Raw genomic sequence first — 10170 nt, forward strand, 5'->3', positions numbered from 1 at the left:
AATAGTCCACAATAAATAAATTAATTTGGTTATCTTGAACTTTTCAGCTTTATAAATGGCTGCCAGTGAAACAACATTAACAAAATTAATTCTAGTTTATAACAATTTGGTTCAATTTTTTTTATGGAAATTGCTTGAGACAAGGCGTGAAGCCACTTGATGTAAGGAGCTAACAAGAACGAAAGCTGATTATTGTAAAGACAGGAGATGTCTATTGACCTTAGTCCTGAAAAGATCAAGGATGTAGGTAGAAGGAAAACAGTGAGCAGGAAAAGAGTTCCACAACCTCGCAGTTCTTGAAAAGTACAATGAGGTATTAAAACAGCGAATTGATGAAGACTACTAGACCAACGAGTCAAACGAGCTGGAACAAAGGAAGCAGGGAATAGATCAGACGGTTATAAATAACACATACCATAATAGTATTCATAGAAAAGATTGAGACTAGTGAAAACTTATTGAAGTCGGTGCAGACTGAAGCAAATGAAGACATATTTAAAAAATGTCTTCTTATAACATTTCCACCCCAAACAAGACACAGTACCACTTTGATGTAGGGGGCTACTATCAGGGACATAAGTTGCAGGGATACTATGAAGGGAGTTGAGCAGCAAGATATCTGTTCATATAACACTTGAACTTCTGCATATCAGTACAGTTGGGGAAGCAGGAACCTCGAAGGGAATTCCAGAGTATAGCAGTTGTAGAAGGCTTTCTTACATCTAGGGATCTCTATTGTGTAGTGGTAGGACTTTGCTGCATGTCGGGTTTGACGGGGGTATTTACGTCGAGAGGGTACAAGGGCTTGTAGTTTGTCAGAGCATCCACTATTAAAACACTTGTAAAACAGGCAGAGGGCTGCAACATTTCGTCGGTGGGACAAAGGTTGAAGCTTAGATGACAGTTCAGGACCTATCAGGTTGGAAAATGTCTTTTGAACCCTGTCCAGGAGTGAGAGACTAGTAGCAGATGCACCAGCTCAAATGTGACAAGAATGCTCCATACATGGGTGAATGGTGGCTTTGTAGAGGTACAGGATACTTTCAGGTGAAAGTAACTTTCTAGTATGGTAGAGAGAGTCCACCTTCTTTGCAGCAGCCTTGGCAATGTTCTCAATGTATCTGTTCCAATTCATGTTCCCTTTGAATGTTAAGTCGAGGAGTTTGAAAGAAGTACTTTCAGGTAATGTATCGTTAGCCATAGCTATTGGTGGCTGAGAAGGTTTCTTGTAGTTATTGAAGGAAATAAGCTTAGTCTTAGCAGTATTGAATGTGACCATTCATTTTTTGTCCCCATTCTACTATAGATTGGAGGTCTTCCTCTAGCGTTTCTGCCATTGCCTTATATATGTGTTCACTTGTTTTCCCGTCGTGCCTGTTATAGTGCGTGGTGTCATCGGCAAATATACCCGTCTCACTCAATTTTATCAGGGATGTCATTTATGAATATGTTTTTTTTTCTTATATTTTATACTTGAATCGGGTTCTTACTGGTGTCAGCATGGTCAGTTGGAATTTCTATGTTGTATAATATTTCGGGAAAATTTCCATCATCAGATATGTTCGACTTTAGTACAAATGTGTATGCAGAGCTATTATCAGTTTCGCAGAAATTGAAAATTAATTTTATTTGTTTTAAAAAATGACTATTCTTTAAACGTAAGAATGAAGGGATGGTGTTAATATTCAATATTATTTTGTGTATTTATTTTTTTCCAAAGGAATCACCACTTATCAAGGCCCAGAGGCCACTCGAGGACAAGGGTTAAAGTGTGTACAGTGGTCAAAAGGACAATATCATAGTAATTGTTAGAAGTGTAAATTTGGTAAATTGGATTACTTAAGGGGAACAGCTCATCAAGAACTTGTTTACATTAAACTTGAAGACAGCCATATTGTAGTTAGCTGGAAAGCAGGTAAACGGAAGAGGTGTGCAGTTCTAAGAAAAGCTTTGTTCATGGAATCTACATTTAGGTTTAGGCACAGATAAAGAGAGGGGGAAATTATTGATAGTGTTTACAGCCAAACGGGTGTTTCTTGTGAAAGTTTGGTGAGGGAGGACTAAAGATTGGAGCTCAGACGAGCACTTGCCATAAAAATAATGATAAAACAGAGACAGGCTTGCAACATCTCTTCTGTGAGAAAGAGGTTGCAGGGAAGAGAAAAAGGCATCCCCCATTAGGCTACAAAGTCTATTCTGAACTTTGTCAAGGCAGGATAAGGTCTTCCTAGTAACTCCTGCCCAGATGTGACAGCAATACTCCATCCTCAGACGTACCCGGCTCTAGGTAGAGATTTGATTCAGTATGTAGATATCTACTGAATCGATAAACGTTTCCACCATTTTTGCAGTGACCTTGGCAATGGATTTGAGTAGGTATTCCATTTTAGATCAGGAGTAAAGTTCAAGCCCAAAAGTTTGTTAAAACATGGAACCTCCCCAAGACGAGAGCCATTCATTTCAATTGATCCCAGATGGAGATCAGAACGTTGATGATGTAAAGATAGAAATTTGATTTTAGATGCATTTCAATGCATCTAAAATTCCCCCATTGTACCACATGCTCAAGACCAGGGGAGAGAGAATCAGAGAGATTTTATTTTTTATATTTTATTTTATTTACTCCACAGTTATACATCTTAATTTTTTTTTTTTTTTTTTTACACAGTGATCACCACTTATCAAGGCCCGGAAGCCACTCAGGGATAAGGGTTATTGCAAGTACATTACATTAGTGTGGAGATTTGATGAAGTGTTTACTTAAGGGGCCGGTTCATTAGGAATTTGTTAACATTGGACTTGAAGACACCCAAGTTGTAGTCCGGTGGGAAGCAGGCAGACAGAACAGAGTTCCACAGGCATGCAGTTCTAAGAAAGAAGCTTTGTTCATGGAATCCGCGTTTTGATTTAGGCACAGATATAGAGTGGGGGAAATTTTTCACAGTGGATTCAGCTAGACGGGTGTTTTTCGTGAAAGATTGGCGAGGGGGGACTAGAGATTGGAGTTCAGACGAGCACCTGCCATGGAAATAACGATAAAACAAGGATAGGCTCGCAACGTCTCTTCTGAGGGAGAGAGGTTGCAGGGTAGAGAAAAGGGCATCCCCCACTAAGCCACAAAGTCTATTTTGTACTCTGTCAAGGCAGGATAAGCTGTTTTTAGCAGCTCCTGCCCAGATATGGCAACAGTATTCCATCCTTGGACATACTTGGCTTTTCGCTTCAGTTTGTGTCAATCCGTTACACCTTTGCATTATATTTCTTTCTTTAAATTTACTTTATACACACATTAGACAATGCTTCAAGTAAACTACATTAATCTATTAATACATTTTTTTTACTTGTAAATTACCACTTATCAAGGCCCGAAGGTCACTCGAGGATAAGGATTAATGAATGTACAGAGGTAGTATAGTAATCACTAATGGTGTAAATTGGGTAGAATTTGATTATTTATGGAAACGGCTCAACAAGAAGTTGTTTACATTGGATTTGAAGGATACCATGTTGTATTTAATCAGGAAGCAGGACAGCAGAACAGTGTTCCACAGGGGGCAGTTCTGGAAAAGAAGCTTTGTTCATGGAATCTGCATTTAGATTTTGGCACAGATAGAGAGTGGGGGGAAGTCATATATAGTGGTTGTAGTTTGTTGAGTGCTTTTTGTGAAAGTTTGGCAAGGGGAGAACCATAGATTGGAGTTCAGTCGAGCATTTGCCATGAAAACAGTGATAGAACAGATACAGGCTTGCAGCGTCTCTTCTGTGTGAAAGAGGTTGCAGGGGGAAAAAAAAGGGCATCACCTACTAGATTTCGAAGTTGGTTTTGAACTCTATCAAGGCTGAAGCAGCTTTTGCCCAGATGTGGCAACAGTATTCCATTTTAGGACATACCTAGCTCTTATACAGATAAAGGATTGTATCGACAGTGAGATACCTACTGGAGCAGTAGAGTGATCCAACTAAGGATGTTCTTGCAGTATTGTTTTGTTATTAAATTATCAATTGAACCACATTGTTATAAAACTAGAATTAATTTAGTTAAGATAGTGTTGTTTCAATGTCAATCATTTTTTTTAATTTGGGGGTCACCACTTATCAAGGCCTGGAGGTCACTCTAGATTAAGGGTTAAGTGTTAGGTAGATGATGAGACAACATGATCGGTAATGGAACTTGGGTAGGGCTTGATTATTTAAGAGGACAGCTTAACAGGAACCTATTTACATTAGACTAGCAGGGTGGGGGGCCCGGCTTTGCCCGGTCGTAAAATACACTTATTATAGAGTTGTGATTTCAAAAATAAAAAAAGGTATTTTGGTGCAATCAGCTAGAATTGAAACCAAAAGCAAAACTGTAGCATTCAGAGCTGGTGACGTTACCACTGTACCAACGTGACACACATATGAACTGATTAAAAATAAGCTAAAGTGGATGCACAAAATGTAAAACGATTTTTTTTCAATTTTGACCCTTTAAAAAGAATTTTAACCGGCTAAAGACCCATAAAAGAACGACCCATAAAAGATCCATCATTTGAGGCCCCTAGCGCTGCTCTGCGACTTTTAGTTTCAGAAGAGAGTAGAGTTTGAAAATATAGAGACAAACAAACAGACAGACAGACAGGCAGACATATAGCCGTTTATATATTAGATTTGAAAATGACTATGCTATAATCAGCCAAAATGCAACCACACAGTGTTGTGTTCCATGGATGGAAAGTTTCGAGGAAAGAAACTCTGCTCATGGTATTTTCGTTTAATTTGAGGCACAGATAGAAAGTGAGGGAAGTTGTTGATTGCTGTTGTAACTAGACAAGTACTTGTTGCAAATGTTTTACAATAGTGGGACCATAAGTTGGAGTTCAGTCGAGCACCTACCATAAAAGTAACGATAGAGCAGAAATAGACTCGCAACGTCTGTTCTGTGTGAAAGAGGAAGTAGGGAGACGAAACAGCTTTATCTGTCAAGGCAAGAAGGGTACTCTTAAGAGCTCCACCCCAGATGTGGCAACAGTACTCCATCCTAGGATGCATTTGAGGATTGGTTATTCATACAAGGACCCGTGGCGCAGTGGTTAGAGTACTTGGAAAAATCAATTGTAAAAGTGATATTCTCCTGAAGGTTGAAGGTTCAATTCTCAGTGTGGGCGACCGTAAAATACAATTGTGAATTAGTTAGGACCTCTATCCAGGCATGGCTGATGGAACAAGGAAATGCTAACCGCGTGAAGTAAATAAAAAGTTCTACTTGAAATTTCGTCCAAATTCCAGAGTTTGAAAGAAACATTCCTGAGTTCGACATTGACTCTAGTACAGGTGGAGGATTTCATCAGGAATGAGATATTTGCTAAAGCGGTAGAACAATCGCTTCCCTCATTTTTTCAATGATTTTGGCAATGGATCTGATGTAGGTATTCCATTTCAGGTCAAGCGTGAAGGTCAGTTTTAAAGCTGAAAGTTCAAGATAACCAATCTGTGCCTAAACCTAAACATAGATTCCATGAACAAAGCTTCTTTCTTAGAACTGCAGACCTGTGGAACCCTCTTCCGGTTACCTGCTTTCCAGCTGACTACAATATGGCCGTCTTCAAGTCCAATGTAAACAAGTTCTTGATGAGCTGTTCCCCTTAAGTAATCCAATTTACCAAATTTACACTTCTAACGATTACTATATTGTCCTTTTGACCACTGTACACTCTTTAACCCTTATCCTTGAGTGGTCTCTGGGCCTTGATAAGTGGTGATTCCCTTGTAAAAAGAAATATATATATATACATATATATATATATATATATAAAGAAAAACGAAGTAGAATTGAATTCTCTATCTACCCGCAAATGTAACGTTGTTCAGGAACCAACACATTGTATGCTCAGTCACAAAATTAACAAAGAATAAAAAAGGACTTCAACTCGCCTTTTCTTTGTAACAACGACATATATTTCCTCATTGTTATGGTTATGACGTCACCCACCTGATCTTGAACGTCCTCCATGCTTCTCACATGATCTCGAACGTTATTTTTTTCTCCAACATGATCTCCTTTTTAAAGTCTTTATTTTTCCCTACCAGTGATGTCATTTTGTATGTATTTGCATATGTGCGTCTGCGTTATGTTACACAAACTTTTGACGTGTGAAAACCAAGTTTTTTTTTTTGGGGGGGGGGTTCAACAGGTTATTTCGATGATCATGTGGCAATTTGACATCTGAAAAACAACAAGGTGTCTGAAATATTGGCTTTACCTCGCTTAACTTAGTCAATTAAGGGCAGTTTTACGGGAACATTTTGGAGGAAAAGAAGGGGGGGGCTTGCCACTTGGACTTAGAGTTAGTGATTAAGTAAGTATTTTTTTATCTATCTTTTCAGAATTCATTTTACTGAAGTAATGTCTCATGTGGTCAGCCATTTTGGTTTTAGTGTGACAACAATTTACACACATCGACATCGAAAACAAATTTTAACATTAAAAAAATTACAGATTCAGTAGTTATTATAATTTCGGTAAGTATACAAGTCGGTACATAATTGAATTTACAGTAAACACGCAGTATCTTTCGAATCAGCAAACACTTTAAAATATGTTAAAACACACAAAAATACTTAACCAATTAGGTAAAAGAGTAACATATTGCCTTTGGTAACATTTTTTCTTTTTTTCTGTTAACTAGAGTTAAACAAACTCTAGATTACGAGGGTCATTTCAAAAATAAAGCCTCCTATTTTTTTTTTTAACACAAAAAGTTGAAGAGCTACGAAGACAAGAGTAGTACCATTAAAATGAACAACATTTTGCGCTTCAGAATTTATTTTTCTACATAGTCACCACCATTCTCTATGCATTTTTGCCAGCAATGAACGATGACTGTGCATGGGTGTCCAGAGCGCACTCTTTCATACAAAGGTCGTTTCAAAAGTAAAGCCTCCTATTTTCTAACTCTTTTTTTTTTTAAATATTGAAGAGCTACGGAGATGAGAGTAGTACCATTAAAACGAGCAACCTTTTGTGTGCTAAAATTTATTTTTCTACATAGTCACCACCATTCGTAATGTACTTTTGCCAAGAATTCTATGACACATCTCTGCTTCTGATGCACATACATGACAGGAGTTGCTTTCTTAGAATCTCACACTGTCAATATCTGCAACAAAGAGATGAAACTTTCGGATCATGAATGCAGAAGTTTAGTCATCATAACAATGTAATTTGCAATCTGCTTCTGATCCATTCGGGCGGAATAAAAAATAGGAGGTATTACTTGTGGAACGCCCCCTCATACTTATAACCAATGCAGTAGAATTCAATTATGTACCGACTTGTATAAAACCAAAATGGCTGACCACATGAGACATTACTTCAGTAAAATGAATTCTGAAAAGATAGATAAAAAAAATACTTACTTAATCACTAACTCTAAGTCCAAGTGGCAAGCCCCCCCCTCTTTTCCTCCAAAATGTTCCCGTAAAACTGCCCTTAATTAATTATTAATGAAAACAGTTTTCAAAGTAAATTACGTATTATCACGGCTACCGAGAGTAAGAAGACTCTCTCGGTGGTGGTGGTATTATACGCAGCATGAAGCCAGGGGAAGTAATTGCAATCTTTCTTGTTACAATTAATGGCGGACATCAATGCTTTTAGTTGAAATTGACATGAGAATTAAGTAGATAACTTTAAGTTTTAATAGAAATTCATTTTTTCGACTTTCAAAATGAAGCACCATTAAATTAAATTTAAATAAATAAATAAAAAGAGCATTACAAAAGAAAAGGAAGTTGTGGCTACTTTTTTAATGTAACAAAGTTTCTTGGGGTTTTTTTCATAAGTAAGTCACCACTTATTAAGGCCAGGGATCACTCGAGGATAAGGGTTAATCAATGTACTGTCTCACCGGGACAACAGCATAGTAATTGGGTATAATTTGATTATTAAGGCGCCGGCTCAACATTGGACTTGAAGACTACCATATTGTAGTTAGTCAGGAAGCAGTTTTCTTTTAGTTTTATTTAAAACAGCCATATTACACGTGTGTGGTTGCATTTTTTTTTTTTTTTTTAAGTAAGAGTTCAATTCAATAAATAATTACGGTATCGTTTGATCATCAAATTATTAATTGAACCAAATTGTTATAAAAATTAAAATTAAAATTGTAAGATAATGCTGTTTTTATTTCTATTTTATTGGATGCAAAAAGCTTTAAAATCTTTCAATGAGTATTTGCTTCTTTTTTTTTTAAATATTTTAATATATTTTCTTATAATTTCATTCTAGCTGGGGATGTGACATCTTACCACATACCTGTTAAACACCTTATTTCCTTCACTGAGTAATGCAATTGGAATAGTCTCTGTTACTCAAAGACTTCTTCTGTTAACCTCTTGTGATTAAGTTATGTCTTGGAAAAGGTCCACCTGTGCTTCTACACACAAAGCATCTGCAACAAAGAGAGAATTAGAGACACTTTAACAATCTGGCCTCTCTCTCTGTTTGCTACCCATCAGATTGGTCCATTCCCGAAGCCTCCCAAGAGCAACACCCGTTACCCCTCACTCATATCACCTGCATACATCTTTCCTGAAACAAATAGTTATCAGTGAAACTAAAAAATTTAATCATCCTACACACCGATCACTTTGTAGAGTACCTCCATCCCCAAACAAAAAACTTAGTTTACTAAAACTTAAACATAATAACCTTTCCTTTATATTGACTCCTTTTTTTTTTTTTTTTTACAATCTTGCTTAAGTGATTGATCAATATAGCTCTTTAGAAATGTCCTTTTTGGAGCACTTCACATAACTTGGAGCTATTGGCTCCAAATTTTGTTAACACATTACTAAGTTGGTTTTCACCCTCAATACACTCAACATCAATTTCCTGTTTGTCTATGGATTCTCGTATGCTTGAGATTTCGAATTGAAGAGTTTATCTTCGAGATGGTTGCATGAATGAGCAGCATCATATAAAGATTTGTTATCCGTTAAGCAAGTGATGGGTAGAGAGAAATCCATTTCGCCAAATATGATTTCGGCAATTAGTTTGGACCATAAATATGCATGATCAGAACCTTCAGCAAGAGCCAGGTTTCAGTTGCTAGTGCAGATTTTACTACTCTTTTTGTTTTCGAAGAACTCCAGACAATGGGGCATGATAATTCACCATTTGTTAAAAATAAAATGTATGCAGCCTGACTATGACCGCCTTTTGTACTGTTAAAGCTTGCATCTGAATATACCTTCAACGTCAAGTTTGACAGAGTTTCAAACCCTGGAAATAATATTGAGGAAGGTCTTGACTTAATTTCTCTCACTAATTTATTTAGGTTTTTTATGTTTTCTATAATTGGTGCTTTTTGAGAGATACTTGCTTGGTGTACACTGAAACTTAGATCAGGTCTTGATGTGTTTGCAAGCCAATTAATTTTACCTATGGTGGATCTAAGTATTTTGATCTCTTCAGTATTTAATGGAGGAGATTTATCTGCAGATCTGTCTTTTACTATAGCAATTTCAGACAAACTTTGGCCATACTTATTCTGATTGATACAGATTGACTTATCAGCATATGGAGTTAACTCTATTCCAACATACATAAAGGCACTAGTGTTTTCAACACCCACCACAAACAACGACCTCAGCTTTTCAATAACTTCCTTTTCAAATTGCTGTGTACCACCCCACAGTTGATCATCTACATAAGTGACTAATATTCCTTCCAGATCGTCATTATTATGCCAGAAGAACACACCAGGATCAACCAAACTCTTCCTAAATCCAACGTCAAGAACAGCTCTTCTTAAGGTAAGGTACCACTCGCGAGGTGCATCTTGAAGACCATACACGGACTTGTTCAACCACCAAACTTTTGATGTTTTTGCTTCTTTAGGTGGTTGAAAAAAGATCTTTCTTTCAAGCTTTTGATTCTGAAGGAAGGCAGTTTTGTAATCAAGGGAATGCAATTTCCAACCCTTAGAAGAAATGATACATAACGCAACTCTTACACTCCCCTTTAGGCAGGTAGGGCTGTCTTTTCTAAAGGTGGCATTTTCTTCAAAGCCCCTAGTGACTAACCGTGCTTTAACAAGGTGTTTGCCATAATTTTTGTTCTTAAAATCCATTTTACTGATATAAGGGTTTGACCTGTATTATCAACTTTGTCGTAAACATTATTTG

The sequence above is a fragment of the Euprymna scolopes genome, chromosome 23, assembly GCF_053919585.1.
Source record: "Euprymna scolopes isolate OS-2025 chromosome 23, ASM5391958v1, whole genome shotgun sequence".
NCBI classification, from domain to species: domain Eukaryota; kingdom Metazoa; phylum Mollusca; class Cephalopoda; order Sepiida; family Sepiolidae; genus Euprymna; species Euprymna scolopes.